At 41.6% G+C, this 17,954-nt stretch overlaps 1 protein-coding gene across 1 annotated transcript in view; it reads left to right on the forward strand.

Moving 5' to 3' along the window:
* The first annotated feature begins 737 nt into the window (after positions 1-737).
* Positions 738-17,954, forward strand: part of LOC144597251 (protein PALS1-like) — a 75,933-nt gene continuing 58,716 nt past the window's right edge. Inside the window, exon 1 of the mRNA XM_078406344.1 lies at positions 738-950. The gene's annotated coding sequence lies outside the window, so the exon portion shown is untranslated. The remainder of the gene's footprint in view (positions 951-17,954) is intronic.

Consider the following 17,954-nt stretch of genomic DNA (forward strand, 5'->3'; position numbering starts at 1 on the left):
TTCTCTGCCTCAGAAGGCAGTGGAGGTCAATTCTCTGAATGCATTCAAGAGAGAGCTAGATAGAGCTCTTAAGGATAGCGGAGTCAGGGGGTATGGGGAGAAGGCAGGAACGGGGTACTGATTGAGAATGATCAGCCATGATCACATTGAATGGCGGTGCTGGCTCGAAGGGCCGAATGGCCTCCTCCTGCACCTATTGTCTATTGTCATTTGAACGAACAGAGAGGAAGTCGAAGTTGTGCGATAATATTTTGGTTCAGATCTTTGGTTCAACATTGTCAACGTAATTTAGGTGATGCAGATTACTGCAAATGTGAAACACACTCTCAATGTTTTTCAAAGTCACACGGAGCAGTTCAAAACGGGAGGAATGGAAGCAAAAAGTTCGCCCTGTCGTTCTGCCAGATCTGCTTTCACTGCTTGAGCAATGAAGCGCTGTGATTCCCACGTTCCTGTTGCCTCCCCTGCCCTGCCCTGCCCTCCCCGCCTGCTCGCTCCTCTGCAAACACAAGGCATTCCTGACATGGCTCAGCTTCACTTTTGCCCCCGCGCGCCCGAGCCCGAGCCCGGGGTGGGCGTTGGCTTGACGACGGCCGTTCGCTGCTCCAATGGACGTCCACAGAATGCCGGGCGGTTGGGCGCGCGGGAGCGAGCGAGCGGACGGAGGGACGGGACGCGCGCACGGGTGGACGGGGCGCGCGCACGGGAGCGAGCGGACGGAGGGACGGGACGGGACGCGCGCGTCCACGAGCAGCCAGTCGGTTCCTTGCAGGCGGCCGCCGTCCTTGGAGACTCCGGGACTCCACGGGGTGGCAGCGACCCACCGGCTGCCCAGGTCAGCTCGCTGCCCGGACAACAGCCCGACAGCCAGCCGGCCCGCCCGGCGGTAGGGCTCAGGTGCTCGGTGGTTCGAGCCTGAACTCCGCACGACGTCCGTCCTCCATCAACAGGTTGGCGAGGCTCCGTAGTTGGGATCCGTGGTTCGGCGGCGGCTTTGCGAGTTTGTGCCGGCGCTCGGGCCTAGTCCGTGGGTGCGAGCGGCCGGAGTCGGGAGGAAGTGTTGTGGAAAGCCGGGTGTAAAGCACCGGACAGTAGCCCGAAAAATACCAGGAAACGACTTGGACAGAGGCGGTGTCCTCCTTTTGTTAATCCCAGGAAAAGGTGTCGGGCGCTGGAACTTTGGGCGTGTTGTGTTTCTATCTCTTTATCATCGCCGAGTCCTATTTAAATTACTTTCCTGCGCTTTCCTCCTGATAAGGACGGATAGACTTTCGCTCTGTACAAATTAGTTGCGGGGGGTTTGTTGAGTTCATCCAACTTTTAAGAAACTTGCCAGAGGTTGAATTGGGGGCATTTTGGGGGCGAGGAAAGCACACATTTCTTTCAAAAGACCACCTCGATCTTCAGTTCTATTGTTGCTTTGTGTGTCGACTCACAATCAGATGTCTGAATACACTGGATCATTGAGATTCTGCCTTTTTGTCTTGACAGTCACAATCTGGTTGAAATTTGCTTCTGAATATTGTGATGGTTAGGGTTCGCATAATAATTAACAATAAAATTATAATTCTGACGGTGAATGGAAAATAAAAACTCCTCGAATTCTGTTAATGTGCTCCGATTTTAGAAATTCGTCTAAGGACGGGGATGGTGATGGTGATGGGGGAGGGGGAAGGAGGAGGAGGGAGAGGATGAATTCAAAGATGAAATGTTTTGTCTCTCGAGTACCTGTGGTGTGGTGGGGAAAGGGTTAAGACTACAGTCAAGCAGCCGGGCCTAAAGCTTTGTGGATGGTTTAAGATGTAGAGATTAAAAGGAGACGCGAGAAAATAAAGCCTATGACAGTTGTGAAGTTTAAAACACTACAAAGGCTAAAATTGGATACAGAAATTGCAGATAATATTTGGAAGAGGAAAATCGTAGCAAAGAGTAAATATAACTACGGAGTCATTGATTACAAATGCAGAAATAGTGGAAGGTGATTTTAAAATATGGGGAAAAAAATCATCTTGTGAATACAACTGGCATGACTGAAGTTCTAATTGCACGTGGCTTCAAAGGAGAAGGGAGTTATGCTAGTAATATAGGACGTAGTGGGTATATTGGAAAGGATAAAATAAATGAGAATTTGCTGGAAAAGCTGGCAACCCTCAAATTGGAAAAGTCATCTGGCTCAGGATATAAATGAAGGAAATGAGAATGGCAGATGTAGAGATTCTGGCTACATTCTTCTAATCCTTCTTGGAAATAGAGAAGTACCAGAGGACTGGTGGGTTGCAAATGTTATATATTTAGAAAAGCAAAGAGGAATAAATATGGCAAACTACAGGGCAACAATGGGCTGATATGCTGAACCTTTCAATAGCTTGGCTTTGCCCATACCCTTTACAAGCAGATCAGCTTTCCTCTTCCATTTTTAAGTATTTGGAAGCACTGTCATATTCCCCAGAAGTCTCCATTAGGAGACTCCATTAGGACCATTTTTTTGTTGTACTCAAGTCCAAGTCTTCAGAGTATACATCATGTAAGTGGAAAGATTATAAATGGCACAAAACTCAAAATCAAAAATCAACGAGACATAGAAAATAGGTGCAGGAGTGGGCCATGCGGCCCTTCAAGCCAGCACCGCCATTCAATATGATCATGGCTGATCATCCAAAATAAGTACACTGTTCCTGTTTTCTCCCCATATCCCTTGAGCCCTAACAGCTATATATAACTCTCAATGGGATGGATACATCATGCTTGAGCCTTTTGACTGATAAAACGGACAAATGGTAGCAGGTGGACATTAAAGTAGAGAAATGTAAATTAACACATTTTGTGATTTTTTTTGGGGGGGGGGGGGGGAGGCACCAATATATACTAATCTGTACAAATTTAACAGTGGTGCAGGAACAGTTGTCTATTCACAAATCATTGAAAGATATGACAATTGAAAAGGGCTTTTAGAGATAGGATATGGGATCATTAACTTTCTTAAAGGAGGGAGAATTAAGGTGTGAAAGAAAGGGCATTTTGTGAAATGTTTCTAAAGTACACTTTGGGTTGAAGGTGAAACATTGCGCTCAATTCTGTGTTCTTGGAAATACTGAAGGAGTCGACTTGGAATGAAGGACTTCTGTTACACGATGATGATGGAGAAATTGTGGTGGTTCCCCTTTGAGCTGAGGAAGTCACACGGAAATTTGATAGTGGCATTTGTTCAAAATCTTAATGGGTTAGAGTCATAGCGTGAATACAGTGTGGAAATAGGCCCTTCGGCCCAACTTGCCCACACCGGCCAACAATGTTCCAGCTACACTAGTCCCACTTGCCTGCGCTTGGTCCAAATCCCTCCAAACCTGTCCTATCCATGTACCTGTCTAACTGTTTCTTAAACGATGGGATAGTCTCAGCCTCAACTACCTCCTCTGGCAGCTTGTTTCATACACCCACCTTTGTGAAAAAGTTACCCCTCGGATTCCTATTAGGATGGATTAAATCAGGAGAAGTGTTTTCATGTAGCACATTGTCATTTTTCCTGCATTCATTCCTGTAATAATTTTCCTAAATGTGTAAATTGCTCTGAGGTTGGTGTCTTGTCTAAAATACAATTAATATTCTCAATGAGTTTTATTGTATTTTTGTTCTGGAACATTTTTAGAGCTTATTATATGACTTAAGAAAACAAGCTCAATTTTGACTTTGGGTGCTGTCTGTGCAGAGTTTTCACATTCCCTTCATGACCCCATGGGTTTCATCTGGTCACAAATGAGTGGGTAGCTTAATTTGCACTTTGTTTTAGATTAATGGCAAAACAAAATCAGAAGGGAGCTGGTGGCATATGGGCGATAGAGTAGGTTGCAGGAGAGGGGTAATAGGACTAATGGGATGACTCTCCTGGGATCTGCACAGCCCTGATGGATCAAATGACCTCCTTTGTCATAATAAAAATAATCCATACTGTGAAAACGTACATAAAATTCCCGATTAAAATTCAGTATCAGATTAAATGTCCTGTTCTCTGTAGTAAATGTCTGAAATTCCTAATTACTTAATTGCAAGGAGCAATACCTAACAATATACTTTTATTGGAAAAAAAACTGCAGATGCAGGTTTAAATCGAAGGTAGACACAAAATGCTGGAGTAACTCAGCGGGTCAGGCAGCATCTCTGGAGAGAAGGAATGGGTGACGTTTCGGGTCGAGACCCTTTTTTGTTAAGAGTATATACTTTTTTATTTGTAGATACAGTAAGAGTATTTGTAGCTAATTGTAAACAGATATATGATGGTCATGAGTTGCTCAAGGAAAAGTATTTACTAAAATTCCATAATTAGGCGATTGGAATACTTGGATTGTTGGATCATGTGCTGCAGCTTGATGAGCTAATTGTACTATAATCATTTTGTTGATATTGTTGTGGCATTTACATTGATGTCCAGAACCTCTAAAGATTATCACCTTCCGAGTGACAGGAAAACTTTGAGAGAGACCCATGCAGACTGCTGAAAGTATTGACTCATACTTTATTGAATCATTGTTGTCATAGAAGCAGGGAAACCAGCCCTTCAGCTCAACTCTTCCAAGCTGACCAAGATATCCCCTCTAAGCTACTTCCATTTACCTGCGTTTGGCCCATATCCCTCTAAACCTTTTCTATCCATGTACCTGTCCAGATGTTTTTTAAATGTTGTTATTATACCTGCCTCAACTACCACCTCTGGCAGGTAATTCCATACACTCACAGGTAATTCCCCTGTGTGGAAAATATTGCTCCTCGGGTTCCTTTTAAATCTTTCCCCTCTCGTCCTAAACCTATGCCCTGCATTTCTTGACTCCTCTATCTTGGGGAAGAAACTATTCCAATCATACTTTTACATCTCTACAAGATCACCTCTCAACCTTCTGCGCTCAAAGGAATAAAGTTCTAACCTGCTCAACCTTTCCCTATAGCTCAGGCCTTCAAGTTGTGGCGACATTCTTGGAAATCTTCTCTGCTGCACTCTTTCCAAACTTAATGGGATCTTTACCATAAAAGGGTGGCCAAAACTGAACACACTATGAGTGTAAGGGAAAAATATATAATCAACAGTAAGACCCTTAACAGCATTGATGTACAAAGATACCTTGGGGTCCAAGTTCATAGCTCCCTGAAAGTCGCAACACAAATAGATAGAGTGGTAAAGGACACGTGTAGTTCTGATTGCCCCATTACAGGAAGGATGTGGAATTTTGGTGAAGAAGTTTGCCAGAGTGATGCTTGGATTGGAGGGTGATAGCTGCAGAGAAAGGTTGAGCAGACTTGGATTGTTTTCACCTGAGTGTCAGAGGCTGAGGGAAGACCAGATAGAAGTAAATGAAATTACAAGAGGCATTGTTAGCATAAACAGTCAGAACCTTTTTCCCAGGGTGAAAATATCAAAGACTAGAGAGCACAGCTCTAAGGTAAGATCGACAAAATTTAAAGATGTGTGGGGCACGACTTGTGCACAGAATGGTAGGTGCCTGAAATGTGCTGCCAGGGGTGGTGGTGCAAGCAGAAACAATAATAGCATTTAAAAGGCTTCTAGTTAGGCCTTGGATATGCAGGGAATGGAGGGAATGTATGAATCACGAGCAGGCAGAGGAGATTAGCTTACCTTGACATTATGTTCGGTGTGGACATTGTGAGTCGAAGGGCATGTTCTTGTCCTGTACTGTTCTATGTTCTAATACTTCTAACGGCTTCACCAGCATCTTGTTTCATTGTAACATAGTGGTCTTGAAGACCTTCTTCACCTCCCTATCTATTGGTGACACTATTTTCAGGGAATTATGTTCTTGTACTCCTAGACCCCTTTGCTCTACAATACTTCCCTTGACTCTGCCATTCACTGTGAAGGTCCTGCCTTGGTTTGACTTTCCAAAATGCAATACCTCATACTTGCCTGATTTAAACTATTAGCCATTCCGCGATCCACTCGCCCAGCTGATTATGATCACACTGTACTAGTTGATAAACATCTTCACTGTCTGATCCCACCCTCTTTGCCAACTTATTAATTAGGCCTTATACATGCTCATCCAAATTGTTAATATAGGTCAGACAGCAATGGGCCCTGCACTGATCTCTGAGGCACACCAATAGTCAGAGGCTTTCAGACTGAAAAACAACCTTCCACCTTTGCCCTCTGCTTCTAACCATGAAGCCAATTCTGTATCCAATTAGCTAGGTCTCCCTGGTTCCCATGCAATCTAACCTTCCCTATAGCCTACGATGCAGAATCTTATCAAAGGCATTGCTGATTCATATGGACTGTGTCTGCGGCCCTGCCATTGTCAACCTTTCTGGTTGCTATTTCAAAAAAAAAAAACAATCAAATTCATGAGACACGATCTCCAATGTGCAAAACCATACTGACTATCTCTAATCAATCTGTCTTCCAAAATGTCTGTATATATTATCCCTAACTTTCCTACCACAGATGTTAGACCTACTGGTCTACAGTTCCCAAGTTTTTCTTTGCCGCCTTTCTTGTATAGAGGCACAACATTAGCCACCCTCCAGTCTTTCAGCAGAGCGCCCATGTCCTATCGATGATTCATATATCTCAGCCACTTTCCTCTCTGCTTCCCACATTGCCCTTGGATACATCTGATCAGGTCTAGGAGGTTTATTTTTCAATGCATGACAACATTTGATTTCCAGGCTTGGGCCTCAGATTCTAGAATTTTCATCCTTGGCATTTTGTTTTGGGAAAACCCCCCAATTTATTTGCAATATGTTCATATCATGACTACAATGTGATTTATTTCCTTTCACATCCCTATCTCTGAACGTCAGTGGGATTTAGACGATAGACAATAGGTGCAGAAGTAGGCCATTCGACCCTTCGGCCCTTCGAGCCAGCACCACCATGCAATGTGATCATGGCTGATCATTCTCAATCAGTACCCCGTTCCTGCCTTCTCCCCATACCCCCTGACTCCACTATCCTTAAGAGCTCTATCTAGCTTTCTCTTGAATGCATTCAGAGAACTGGCCTCCACTGCCTTCTGAGGCAGAGAATTCCACAGATTTACAACTCTCTGACTGAAAAAGATTTTCCTCATCTCTGTTCTAAATGGCCTACCCCTTATTCTTAAACTGTGGCCCCTGGTTCTGGACTCCTCAACATTGGGAACATGTTTCCTACCTCTAACGTGTCCAACCCCTTAATAATCTTATATGTTTCGATAAGATCCCCTCTCATCCTTCTAAATTCCAGTGTATACAAGCCTAGTCGCTCCAGTCTTTCAACATATGACAGTCCCGACATTCCGGGAATTAACCTAGTAAACCTAAGCTGCACGCCCTCAATAGCAAGAATATCCTTCCTCAAATTTGGAGACCAAAACTGCACACAGTACTCCAGGTGCGGTCTCACTAGGGCCCTGTACAACTGCAGAAGGACCTCTTTGCTCCTATACTCAACTCCTCTTGTTATGAAGGCCAACATTCCATTGGCTTTCTTCACTGCCTGCTGTACCTGCATGCTTACTTTTAGTGACTGATGCACTAGGACACCCAGATCTCATTGTACGTCCCCTTTTCCTAACTTGACACCATTCAGATAATAATGTGCCTTCTTATTCTTACCATGAAAGTGGATAACCTCATACTTATCCACATTAAACTGCATCTGCCATGCATCCGCCCACTCACACAACCTGTCCAAGTCACCCTGCAACCTCATAGCATCTTCCTCACAGTTCACATTATCACCCAGCTTTGTATCATCTGCAAATTTGCTAATGGTACTTTTAATTCCTTCATCCAAGTGGTTTATTCTTCTGAGAAAGAAAATGACGTGATATTATTCAGTGGTTGAGAACTGCTGAAAGAAATTTACCATCATATTGTTGTCAAATACCTATGTGCTTGAGTTCACAAGAATCAACGAGGATGACATCAGAAGATTCTCCTGTATCATAGACACATAATGTTTGCGTAAAGTGAATTTTCCTTGATACATTTGTAATGCTGGTGATGTGAAAGCCTGAAACTAATTGACTCATTTGGTGTATGAAGGAACTGCAGATGCTGGTTTAATCCGAAGATAGACACAAAAAGCATCTCTGGAGAGAAGGAATAGATGATGTTTCAGACTGAAGAAGGGTCTCGACCCGGAACTTCACCCGTTCCTTCTCTCCAGAGATGCTGCCTGTCCCGCTGAGTTACTCCAGCTTTTTGTGTCTATCTGACTCATTTGGTGCCCAGATGTGTCTGGGTGACAAGTAGCTTTTTTAATGGAGGAATTTTAATCTGAATATCACTGGAGGGATTACAGAGTAAATTTAATCTCTTGAGGTAACACTGTTTACAAATTGGAGGGAATTTCACTAAACCGGTTTTGCACCTATGTACAAGTTTCATAATCTTGTTCTTTCAGTGACTAACTCTTTAAACTGAACAGGACAGTTTGGATTTATAATGTATCTTTCACATTCTCAAGACACCCCAAGTACCATGTATAGAGAAAAATTGTTTTACCATTAGTTATTGTTCAAATGCCAGAGCCTTGGTTTATTAACAAAGCATCCAAAATATAGAATTTAGTGTGTGACACATGCACACTCATGTACTGAAGTATCTCCTTTAGCTACTTACTGAAGTCTCTTGGGTAGAGGTTGAATCCACTAATCTTGAACTTGGTCGAAAGTGCTATTGCGAGCAAGATTGACTGTCGATCTCAAGTTTAAATGAAAGCTTCTAGCTTAAGAACGTGTGGATCTGGAGCTTTGGCAGAGAATGGTAATTTAATTGATTGGCATGCTGAATTTTAAATGGGCTTGGGATGTACCACTTTTGAATGAACTATTGAATTTACTTCATTACCTTGCAGCGAAATACATATATCTGTTTGTTATATGAAACAAACTGCAGATGCTGGTTTAAATCGAAGGTAGACACAAAATGCTGGAGTAACTCAGCGGGTCAGGCAGCATCTCAGGAGAGAAGGAACGGGTTGAGACCCTTCTTCAGACTGAAGTCAGGGGAGGGTGCGGGACAAAGATAGAATGTAGTCGGAGACAGGAAGATTAGTGGGAGAACTGGGAAGGGGGAGGGGATAGAGAGGGAAAGCAGGGACTATCTGAAGTTAGAGAAGTCAATGTTCATACCGCTGGGGTGTAAACTACCCAAGCGAAATATGGGGTGCTGTTCCTCCAATTTGTGCTGGGCCTCACTCTGACAATGGAGGAGGCCCAGGATAGGAAGGTCAGATTGGGAATGGGAGGGGGAGTTGAAGTGCTGAGCCACTGGGAGATCAGGTAGGTTAAGGCGGACTGAGCGGAGGTGTTCAACGGAATGATCGCCGAGCCTGCGCTTGGTCTCGCCGATGTAGAGAAGTTGACACCTGGAACAGCGGATACGGTAGATGAGGTTGGAGGAGGTGCAGGTGAACCTCTGCCTCACCTGGAAAGACTTGGGTCCTGGATGGATGGTCCCTAGCGTTTGAGGCTCATTGAGGAGGCGCTGTGAACTGTTTTGTATGTGCTGTTATGTTTGCGTGCTACTGTATGTTTCATTTTTTTCCTAATCAGATGTACAGCACTTTGATCAACGTGGGTTGTTTTTAAATGTGCTATACAAATAAAATTGACTTGACTTGACTTGACTTGACTTGGATGGAGTTGAGGGGGGAGGTAAAGGGAAAGGTGTTGCATCTCCTGCGGTTACAGGGGAAAGTACCTGGGGAGGGTGTGGTTTGGGTGGGAAGGGACGAGTTGACCAGGGAGTTTCAGAGGTCTCTGCGGAAAGCAGAAAGGGGTGGAGTTGGGAAGATGTGGCCAGTAGTGGGATCCTGTTGGAGGTGGCGAAAATGTTGGAGGATTATATGTTGTATAATTAAAATATAATCCTCCAACATTTTCGCCACCATCCGCCTTAACCTACATGATCTCCCGGTGGCTCAGCACTTGAACTCCCCCTCCCATTCCCAATCTGACCTTTCTATCCTGGGCCTCCTCCATTGTCAGAGTGAGGCCCAGCGCAAATTGGAGAAACAGCACCTCATATTTCGCTTGGGTAGTTTACACCCCAGCGGTATGTACATTGACTTCTCTAACTTCAGATAGTCTCTGCTTTCCCTCTCTATCCCCTCCCCTTCCCAGTTCTCCCACTAATCTTCCTGTCTCCGACTACATTCTATCTTTGTCCCACCCCCTCCCCTGACTTCAGTCTGAAAGAAGGGTTTCGACACGAAACGTCACCCATTCCTTCTCTCCCGAGATGCTGCCTGACCTGCTGAGTTACTCCAACGTTTTGTGTCTACCAGCTGTTTGTTATATTGTGGAATTGGTATCCTACTCACTGATGTTATGCATTGATACTGATATTATATGCATTGAGGTCATCAATTTGTTTGATTCTCATTGTTAGTGATTTAGTCTTAAATTCATTATTGTAAAATTCTAAATTTGTGGTAAGATTCATTTGCAACATTTTGTAGATATACAGAACTTTTTGAACCTTTCCCATTTAAAAAAAGTAATTAGCTCATTGCCATAAGTGTACAGATTTGTCGCGTGCTGCATAGATCTTTGCTGCATTTAATCATTGTAGATTTTTTATGTTAATAGTACAACATGCATTCATTATTTTGGAGAAATTCTGTTGATGTATATTAACATAACAGTTTAAGTGCATTTATGGTATTTGATTTGTCTTTAAACAAAAACAAATAGTTATTTGCTAATACTGTTGTTTGTACCATAAATGTTGACGTAAAATTGCAGTTGTTGTATTTAGCTGAATTATAGCAAAAAAAAATCCAATGTGGATTCAAATAATGTTTTGTGCACTATAGTTGCTCTTTGCAATTAATGTCTTGGTAGAGAAGGAGGTTTCCATAGTTTACATTCCATAATGACAGCATTTCTATTACAGAAACTCCTTTTCTTTGTTGGCATTCCGATGTCAGGTTTAGTTAACGTGAATGTGGTATTTCCAAGTTTACAACATTCAAGCAAAACCATTTTCTTGTTTTAAACTGTTGTCTGGGTTTTCGCTCTGTTTATCTGGCCAATTTTCTGTGCATTGCTTATTCATTGTTGCTCACTGTCGTACCATATTGAAAGAAATTAATTGGCACAAAGTGAGAAATAAGTTTGGTTTTTGTTCCATTGTTTAAGATGAATCACTTGCCCCTTTAAACTTAACCACTAATTGCGCTTTAACATTCAGTTTTAAATTGAAATTAAAAGACAGAGTGCTGTAGCAACTCAGTGGGTTACGCAGCATCTCTGGAGAACATGGATTATTGACGTTTTGGGTCAGGACCCTTCATCAGACTGATTTAAGGAGAAGGGGAGAAAGAAAGCTGGAAGAGAGAGAGGCAAGGTAAAGCACGTCAGGTAATAGGGGGAGATTGATAGGTAGATGATGGGAACAAAGGCAGGAGATTAGAACAGATTGAAGAGTTATGAATTGTGAAGCCAGAGGAAGGAATGTAGGAGGAGGGGGAGGAGAGAAATAGATGCGAGTCAGGTGGGAAAGGGGGGGGGGTTATTGGAGTTTACCTAAAATTGGAGAATTCAATGTTCATACCATTTGGGTCATCAGGTGCCCAAACAGCGTATGTGATGCTCCACTTTGCATGTGTCCTCACTCTGGCAATGGACAGAGGGCTCAGTATGCGAACAGGAAGGGGGGTTAAAATAGTTGGCAACTGGGGAGATCCAGTGGACCTTTATGGATCGAGTGCAAATGTTCGGCAAAAAGGTCGCCGAGCTTATGCGTGGTCTCGTTGATGTTCAGTAGACCACATTGGGAAAACCGGATGTGATAGAGTATTTATTGTTGCAACTGTTCAGCGTCTCAAAAAGGGTCGCAATCCGAAACGTCGACTATTCCTTTTCTCCAGAAATGCTGCCTGACACATTAAGTTATTCCAACATTTTGTGTCTAGCTCCTGCAGATGGCATACAGCTAGATTTGTCCTTGCCTCTACCATTCAACCTACAATGGAGTATAAATTAAAAATTAAAAATGCACAATTATGAGTACATGATGGTTTTACTGAAGTCCACTTTACGTAACTTGCCAGAGCTGCTGGTCAATTAAAAACATCTCCACTTACATTGTGAATTGCGGCACAAAAATAGTTGAGCTTGCGCAATCTCCACATGTTTATTGTTTGAGTTTTACTTTCATGTTCCAAGAGAGCAGAACCACCTTTTCGGGCAGTTCTGGCAAAAATAACACTTGCATTATATGAATGGCTGCCAGTGACAATATTGTAAAGGAATGGAGTACACTATATTGTTAATACAGCCATTGTTCTTGGACAACACAATATTCTGCTGATTTTATGTGAAGTGTTTTGGGAATGTTCAGGGCAAAATTGCATTATTGAAATTATGGTGCTGTAAATGTGTATTGACACTTCCGTAAAAGACTTAAAATTTGAGGGGAAAGAACACAAATGTACTCTGCAGTACTTTTATTGACAGCCTTTATGGTTGTCTTGAATTTTAGCCCTGTAGCTCTTATGACACTGTATCACAAACTGAAATTCCATTATAATACAGTGTGAGCATCATTTGTCAGAAGCAGAAGGAAAATAAGATTTATCCCCTTATAAATTATCATATGGCGCATGGTTCATATTCTCCAGTGAAAATGATTTATTCTCATTTCATTCTGATGCAGTCCACGTGCAACTCCAATCTGAAAGTACTTGAATGATTCTTGAAGCCTCTCAAGTGGTCTATCAAGAAGACATACCACTTTCTTCTCGAGGTTTTCGGGTTTAAGCAGTGCACCTGACCTTGCCAACATAGCCCTTATCCCAATATACAAAAATATATTTAAAAGTAAGTTGTCCAACAGCTTTTCATATGAGAAACTCAGACCAGATCTGCTGCCACTGGTAAAAATTAATGTTTATGCAGTTATACTCATTTTTCTAAATGTTAGTTGTGAAACTCATAACATCATGGGATGAGAGTATCTGTTCAATGCAAGTGGTTGTGTGCACCAGATAATTTAAAGGTTATTATGAAATGATTTAAAAATTTATGAAATCCAAAGTTGCGGCCAAAAGCAACAGCAAGGTTTTAAACTTGTGGCGGAGTGAAACGATGGCTGTGAGGAAGGGATAACAATGGGTAACAAACCAATGGCTTCCTCCACTGTCAGAGTGAGGCTATGAACAAATTGGAGGAACATCATTTCATATTTCACTTGGGCAACTTACAACGCAATGAATGTTAGTTTCTCTAATTTTAAGTAATTCCTGCATTCCCTCTATCTCCGCCTCTCCCCCACCCTAGTTGTCCTGCTTATTCCACTGTTCATATCCATATATCCCTATGTTATCACTTTGTCCACAGCCAACAATTGACCATTGTGGGCTCTACCTTCCCTTGTCCATTGATGTCGGTGCAGATTTGTTCTGAGCCTTTTTATACCTCAAGTTACCCCCCACCCTCCGTGACACTCAGTCTGAAGAAGGGTCTTGACCGGAAACGTCAACTATGTATGTTCTCCAGAGATGCTGCCTGACCCTGTAAGGTTACAACAGGACTTTGTGTCCTTTTGTGAAATGTATTGTTACCTAAATAGAAACTGCAAGTAATGTCTCAAGCTTACTCTTGAGGGGTAATCATGTGCTCACTTATGACCTTAAATGTTCCTTAATCAGGAATGGGGAAAAAAACGAGTTTATGTCTCAGGTCAATAACCTCTACCATAAGTTGTGTTGAGTACTGCTGAGTATTTTCAGTACTCTAGGGTGACACGATGGTGCAGAGGTAGAGTTGCTGCCTTACCGAGCCAGAGACCCGAGTTCGATCCTGACTACGGGTGCTGTCCGTACAGAGTTCATACGTTCTGCCGTGACCTGTGTAGGTTTTCTCCTGGATCTCCAGTTTCCTCCCATACTCCAAAGTCGTGCAGGTTTGTCAGTTTTAATTGGCTCTGCTTGGTAAAATTGTAAATTGTCCCTCGTGTGTGTTAATGTGCGGGAATCACTGGTCGGCGTGGGCTGAAGGGCCTTTTTCCGTGCATTATCTCTAAACTAAACAAAACGACTTTCCCTTTTATCTTTGTTTCAGACCGAGCATCCTTTTGTATTTTGGTTTAATTATACGCAGCTCTCAGAATTCCCCTATTTAATCCATCAAAACCTGGATTGTTGCCAAGATATTCAATATATCTGTTGAGTATCTCAGAACTAAGATAGCAGCTAATCACTTGTCTTAATTATTTAACCTTTCACTTATTTTTATATTTTGTGCGTTGCTATTCCTAACAATCATTCTGTTTATGCCAAAAATCCATAATGAAGTTGATTATAAAATACCATAGTATTGTGTCATTGTTATATTTGTATTGGGAATAAAGGGCAAATTGCAATTTCACAAGAATCTAAGGTACTATTTTTATTATATTTGAGGTTTATCAGAAAATTTCCTGATGGAACTTTGAGAGTCGAGTGTTTATTTGTCTTAGAACATAGAACAGTACGACACAAGAACAGGCCCTTTGGCCCACGATGTCTGTGCTAAACATAATGCAAAGACCATCTCTTATCTACCTGTGCATAATCCATACCCTCCATCACCTTGCATATTCATATACGTAACCAAATACTCCCAGATAATCCCTCCTGTAGTCTGTAATTTGTCCAATGAAGGTGGTAAGTTTAAAATTGAGTTACAACTGGCTACACATTCGTGGGTCTATAGAGAGAGTAGAACAGGGGATTGAGGACTGTGCTGAGGAGGACGAGGTTTTGCTGCTAATCCATGCTGAAAGAGGTCTGCTGATGAGGAAGTTCAGGAAACACATGAAAATGAGATGCAGGAATCTTGTGCAAAATACTGATATTGTCTCCACAAATGCAGTCTGACCTGTTGAGCTCCTCCAGAATTTTATTTAATTTTGAGGAAGTTGTGGATCCAGTTGCATGGGGAGGAGCAGAGGCTCAGTTCCCTGAGTTTGACAATGAGATTGTCAGGAATGATAATGTTGAACACTGAACTGTGGTCAATGAACAACAACATGAGATTTGTGTTCCTATTGTCCAAGTGGTTCAGCACTGAGTGGAGAGCCAACAAAAATTCATCCGCTGTCTAGTTGTTGTGGTGGGAGGTGAATTGAAGTTGGTCCAGGTCAATGCAGAAGCAGGAGTTGATTGGCATCATAACCAATCTCTCGAAGCACTTCATCACAATAGACCCGAGTGCCACCAATCAGCAGCCGGTAGAGCCGAGATTTTTCCAAATATAAGTGTTTTTACAATTCTTTACACTCTTGAAGGAATTAAAGATACTATTACAAAAGCAAAGCATGATATATTGATTGGTTTGCTGTAGGTAATGCCATCTGGTGCTGTAATCATGCTGCAGCTAAGTTAACTATAATCCAAGTTTTCCTTGTTTTCTCATGTTGTGGGGAACACAGTAAATCAAGCTTATATCTACCTAAGCGTTGAAGTGACAACATGATCACTATTCTATGGCTGGGAGGAGATCCAATGAATGAAATCTTATTGCTTTTAAATGTAGTTTAAAAGCTGTGGTTCTTTTTTGAGTTTTACAATTTCAGCCAATTTAATCGCTATAAAAATGTTCTGTGAATTTGAAGCATTCCATTATTACATTGTAATTTGCTAAGAACAGCAATAAAATATTTTGACAATTTTATGGATTGTGATGGCATTTACTGTTTTTGGAATGGAGTTCTAAATGTCTACATGAAGACATATTTCCTAAAAAGCCTGTATCTATTTTAAATATATATATAGTCTTTTAGCAATAGATACCTGAACCGGCAGAAATTATTGGACCTTGGAATTCTTTGGTGCTCAGATGTGTTCATCCATTTTTGTGTAAAACGTCACCAAATGCTTTGGTCCTAAGCCTGCTACTTAAATTCACTTGTGCCTGAGGTCTGAGTAAGGCCCTTCTTTTTATGTGGGACATAAAGGAAAATAGTAAAGTTGTTTCCGGATTAAATAGTAAAGTTGTGTCCGGAGTTCAGAATAGGGTTCGTTGGGGAATGGGAAAAATCATGGATTTCTAAGGGGGCCCACAAGAAGGGTATACTCCAAAGGATCAGTGATGATCATTTGAAAACAGACCAGTGGGCTGTGGGAGTGGAACGGAGCAGCGGGTTGGAATTAGGTCAGAGGAAAATTGGGTGGATGAATGGAATTAGTTGGATTCGTCTAGATTATAAAATCCAATTTAAAAAAACAAACCTGTTTTGTATATTTAAAAAAAGAGAGCCACTTATATCGTTGTACAATTGTGATTCGCTCTTTGAGTGCATCAAGCTACTTCATGGTTTACTGTAACTTCATTAGCAGTGCATCCAATTATCAGCTGTGCATGGCATTCCAGACCCTGATGTTAGTGTCACTCTGGCCTTGTTTGCAGGCTATCCAGTTGATTGTTGGTCATGTGGAAATTTGCAAAAAATCAGATCTATTTAAAGTAATTTGCATTTATGAAAGCAAATATTTTGTATACTGTGCCTTTTGTGAAGTGTGAAATCTTTGAGTTTCTATATTTCAATATTTGTGCATTAACCATTACCTGCTATTTATACAGCACGTTTCTTGTAGCAAACTCCCTACCATGCAATTCAGGACCCTATTGATAAGACTTTGTCCAATTACAGAGGATATGGGGAATTATATACAATATTGGTCAAAGTGGTGCATTTTCAGCAACATCTTACAGAAGATAGAGAAATATAAGGGCAGTGTTTCGGGGGAGGGGGGAATAGAGCCAAGGTTAGGCAACTGAGGGCAAGTTGGCAGGAGTTTGGAAATAATGTAGAGTCCTGAATTGGAGCAATGCAGATATGCAGGCAGTGAGACCAAAGAGAGATGAATTTGAAAATGTTGAAGAATTTTAAAATGGAAAAAAATGACTACTTAACCAAGAACATTTGCATGTTAGCTTGTAAAGTGGACTCAATCTGTCTGAACATGGAAACAGAGTTTTGAATGACCTCCAGTTTGCAGAGTTGAAATTGCAAGCTTGGCCTAGATTGCATTGAGAGGTCAAGCCTTAGCTATTCCAGAAGCATAGATGAGAGTTTTGGTTGCAGATAAATCTTAGCTAGGAGAATTAGGTGATGTTAATAAATGAAAGTCAATAGTTTTGTCATGGATATATAAGAGAAGCATTAAATTGGTTTAATTTATGATGGTTATCAATGCGAAGGAGGGTATTGCTATTTGCAGTCAGGACTACAGCAATAACTTCAGCCTTATTATTTGATTGGGGGGGCGGGCATTTCTGTTCATGTATGACAGTTTGAAAATAGCGGAGTGTTAAAGATGTGTAAGGATGCTGTAGAGTTGAGGGTGATCAGCATACAAGTGAAATTGGCATTAAACTTTTAGATTATGTTGAGAGACAGCATGTAGATGACGTAGGACAGGGCCAAGAATGATCTTTGGGGTATCATGGCGTAAAGTTTTGGAGTTTTTTCTGACTTCAAATGGATCGATAAGACTTGAACTAGCCTAGTGTCGTCTCATCCAGCTGAGTGATATTGGGGTTAGAGTAAACTAATATTAACAAAATGGAAAAGCTGTTTAATTCCATTATAGTTTTATCTTATCAGTAGAACAACTAACTAACTGCTGCCTTTGGATTTTGTGCATGCTATGTAATTAGTTGACCAGGTTGGATCAAAATTAGTACCATGAAATAGTGCTAGAAATACTCGATGCAAACAATAGCATTGCTGGAAAGAGTTAGTTTCAATTTGTTGACATTAACCTGAGATAATAAGGTTATTGTCATTCATCTTTTTATTGATGGCGGTGAGATACAGCAGGGCATGAGAAAGATTGAAGAAAAGCGTCAGAGCAATAACTCGATTTTGTTTGATTATGGTTTGTGCTGACAGTGAATGTGTGGGTTAGGATCATTGCTTGAATGGCTTCACAAGGCATAGAGGAACTGAAGACAAATTTTTATCAG

Source organism: Rhinoraja longicauda, chromosome 10, assembly GCF_053455715.1.
Source record: "Rhinoraja longicauda isolate Sanriku21f chromosome 10, sRhiLon1.1, whole genome shotgun sequence".
Taxonomy (NCBI): domain Eukaryota; kingdom Metazoa; phylum Chordata; class Chondrichthyes; order Rajiformes; family Arhynchobatidae; genus Rhinoraja; species Rhinoraja longicauda.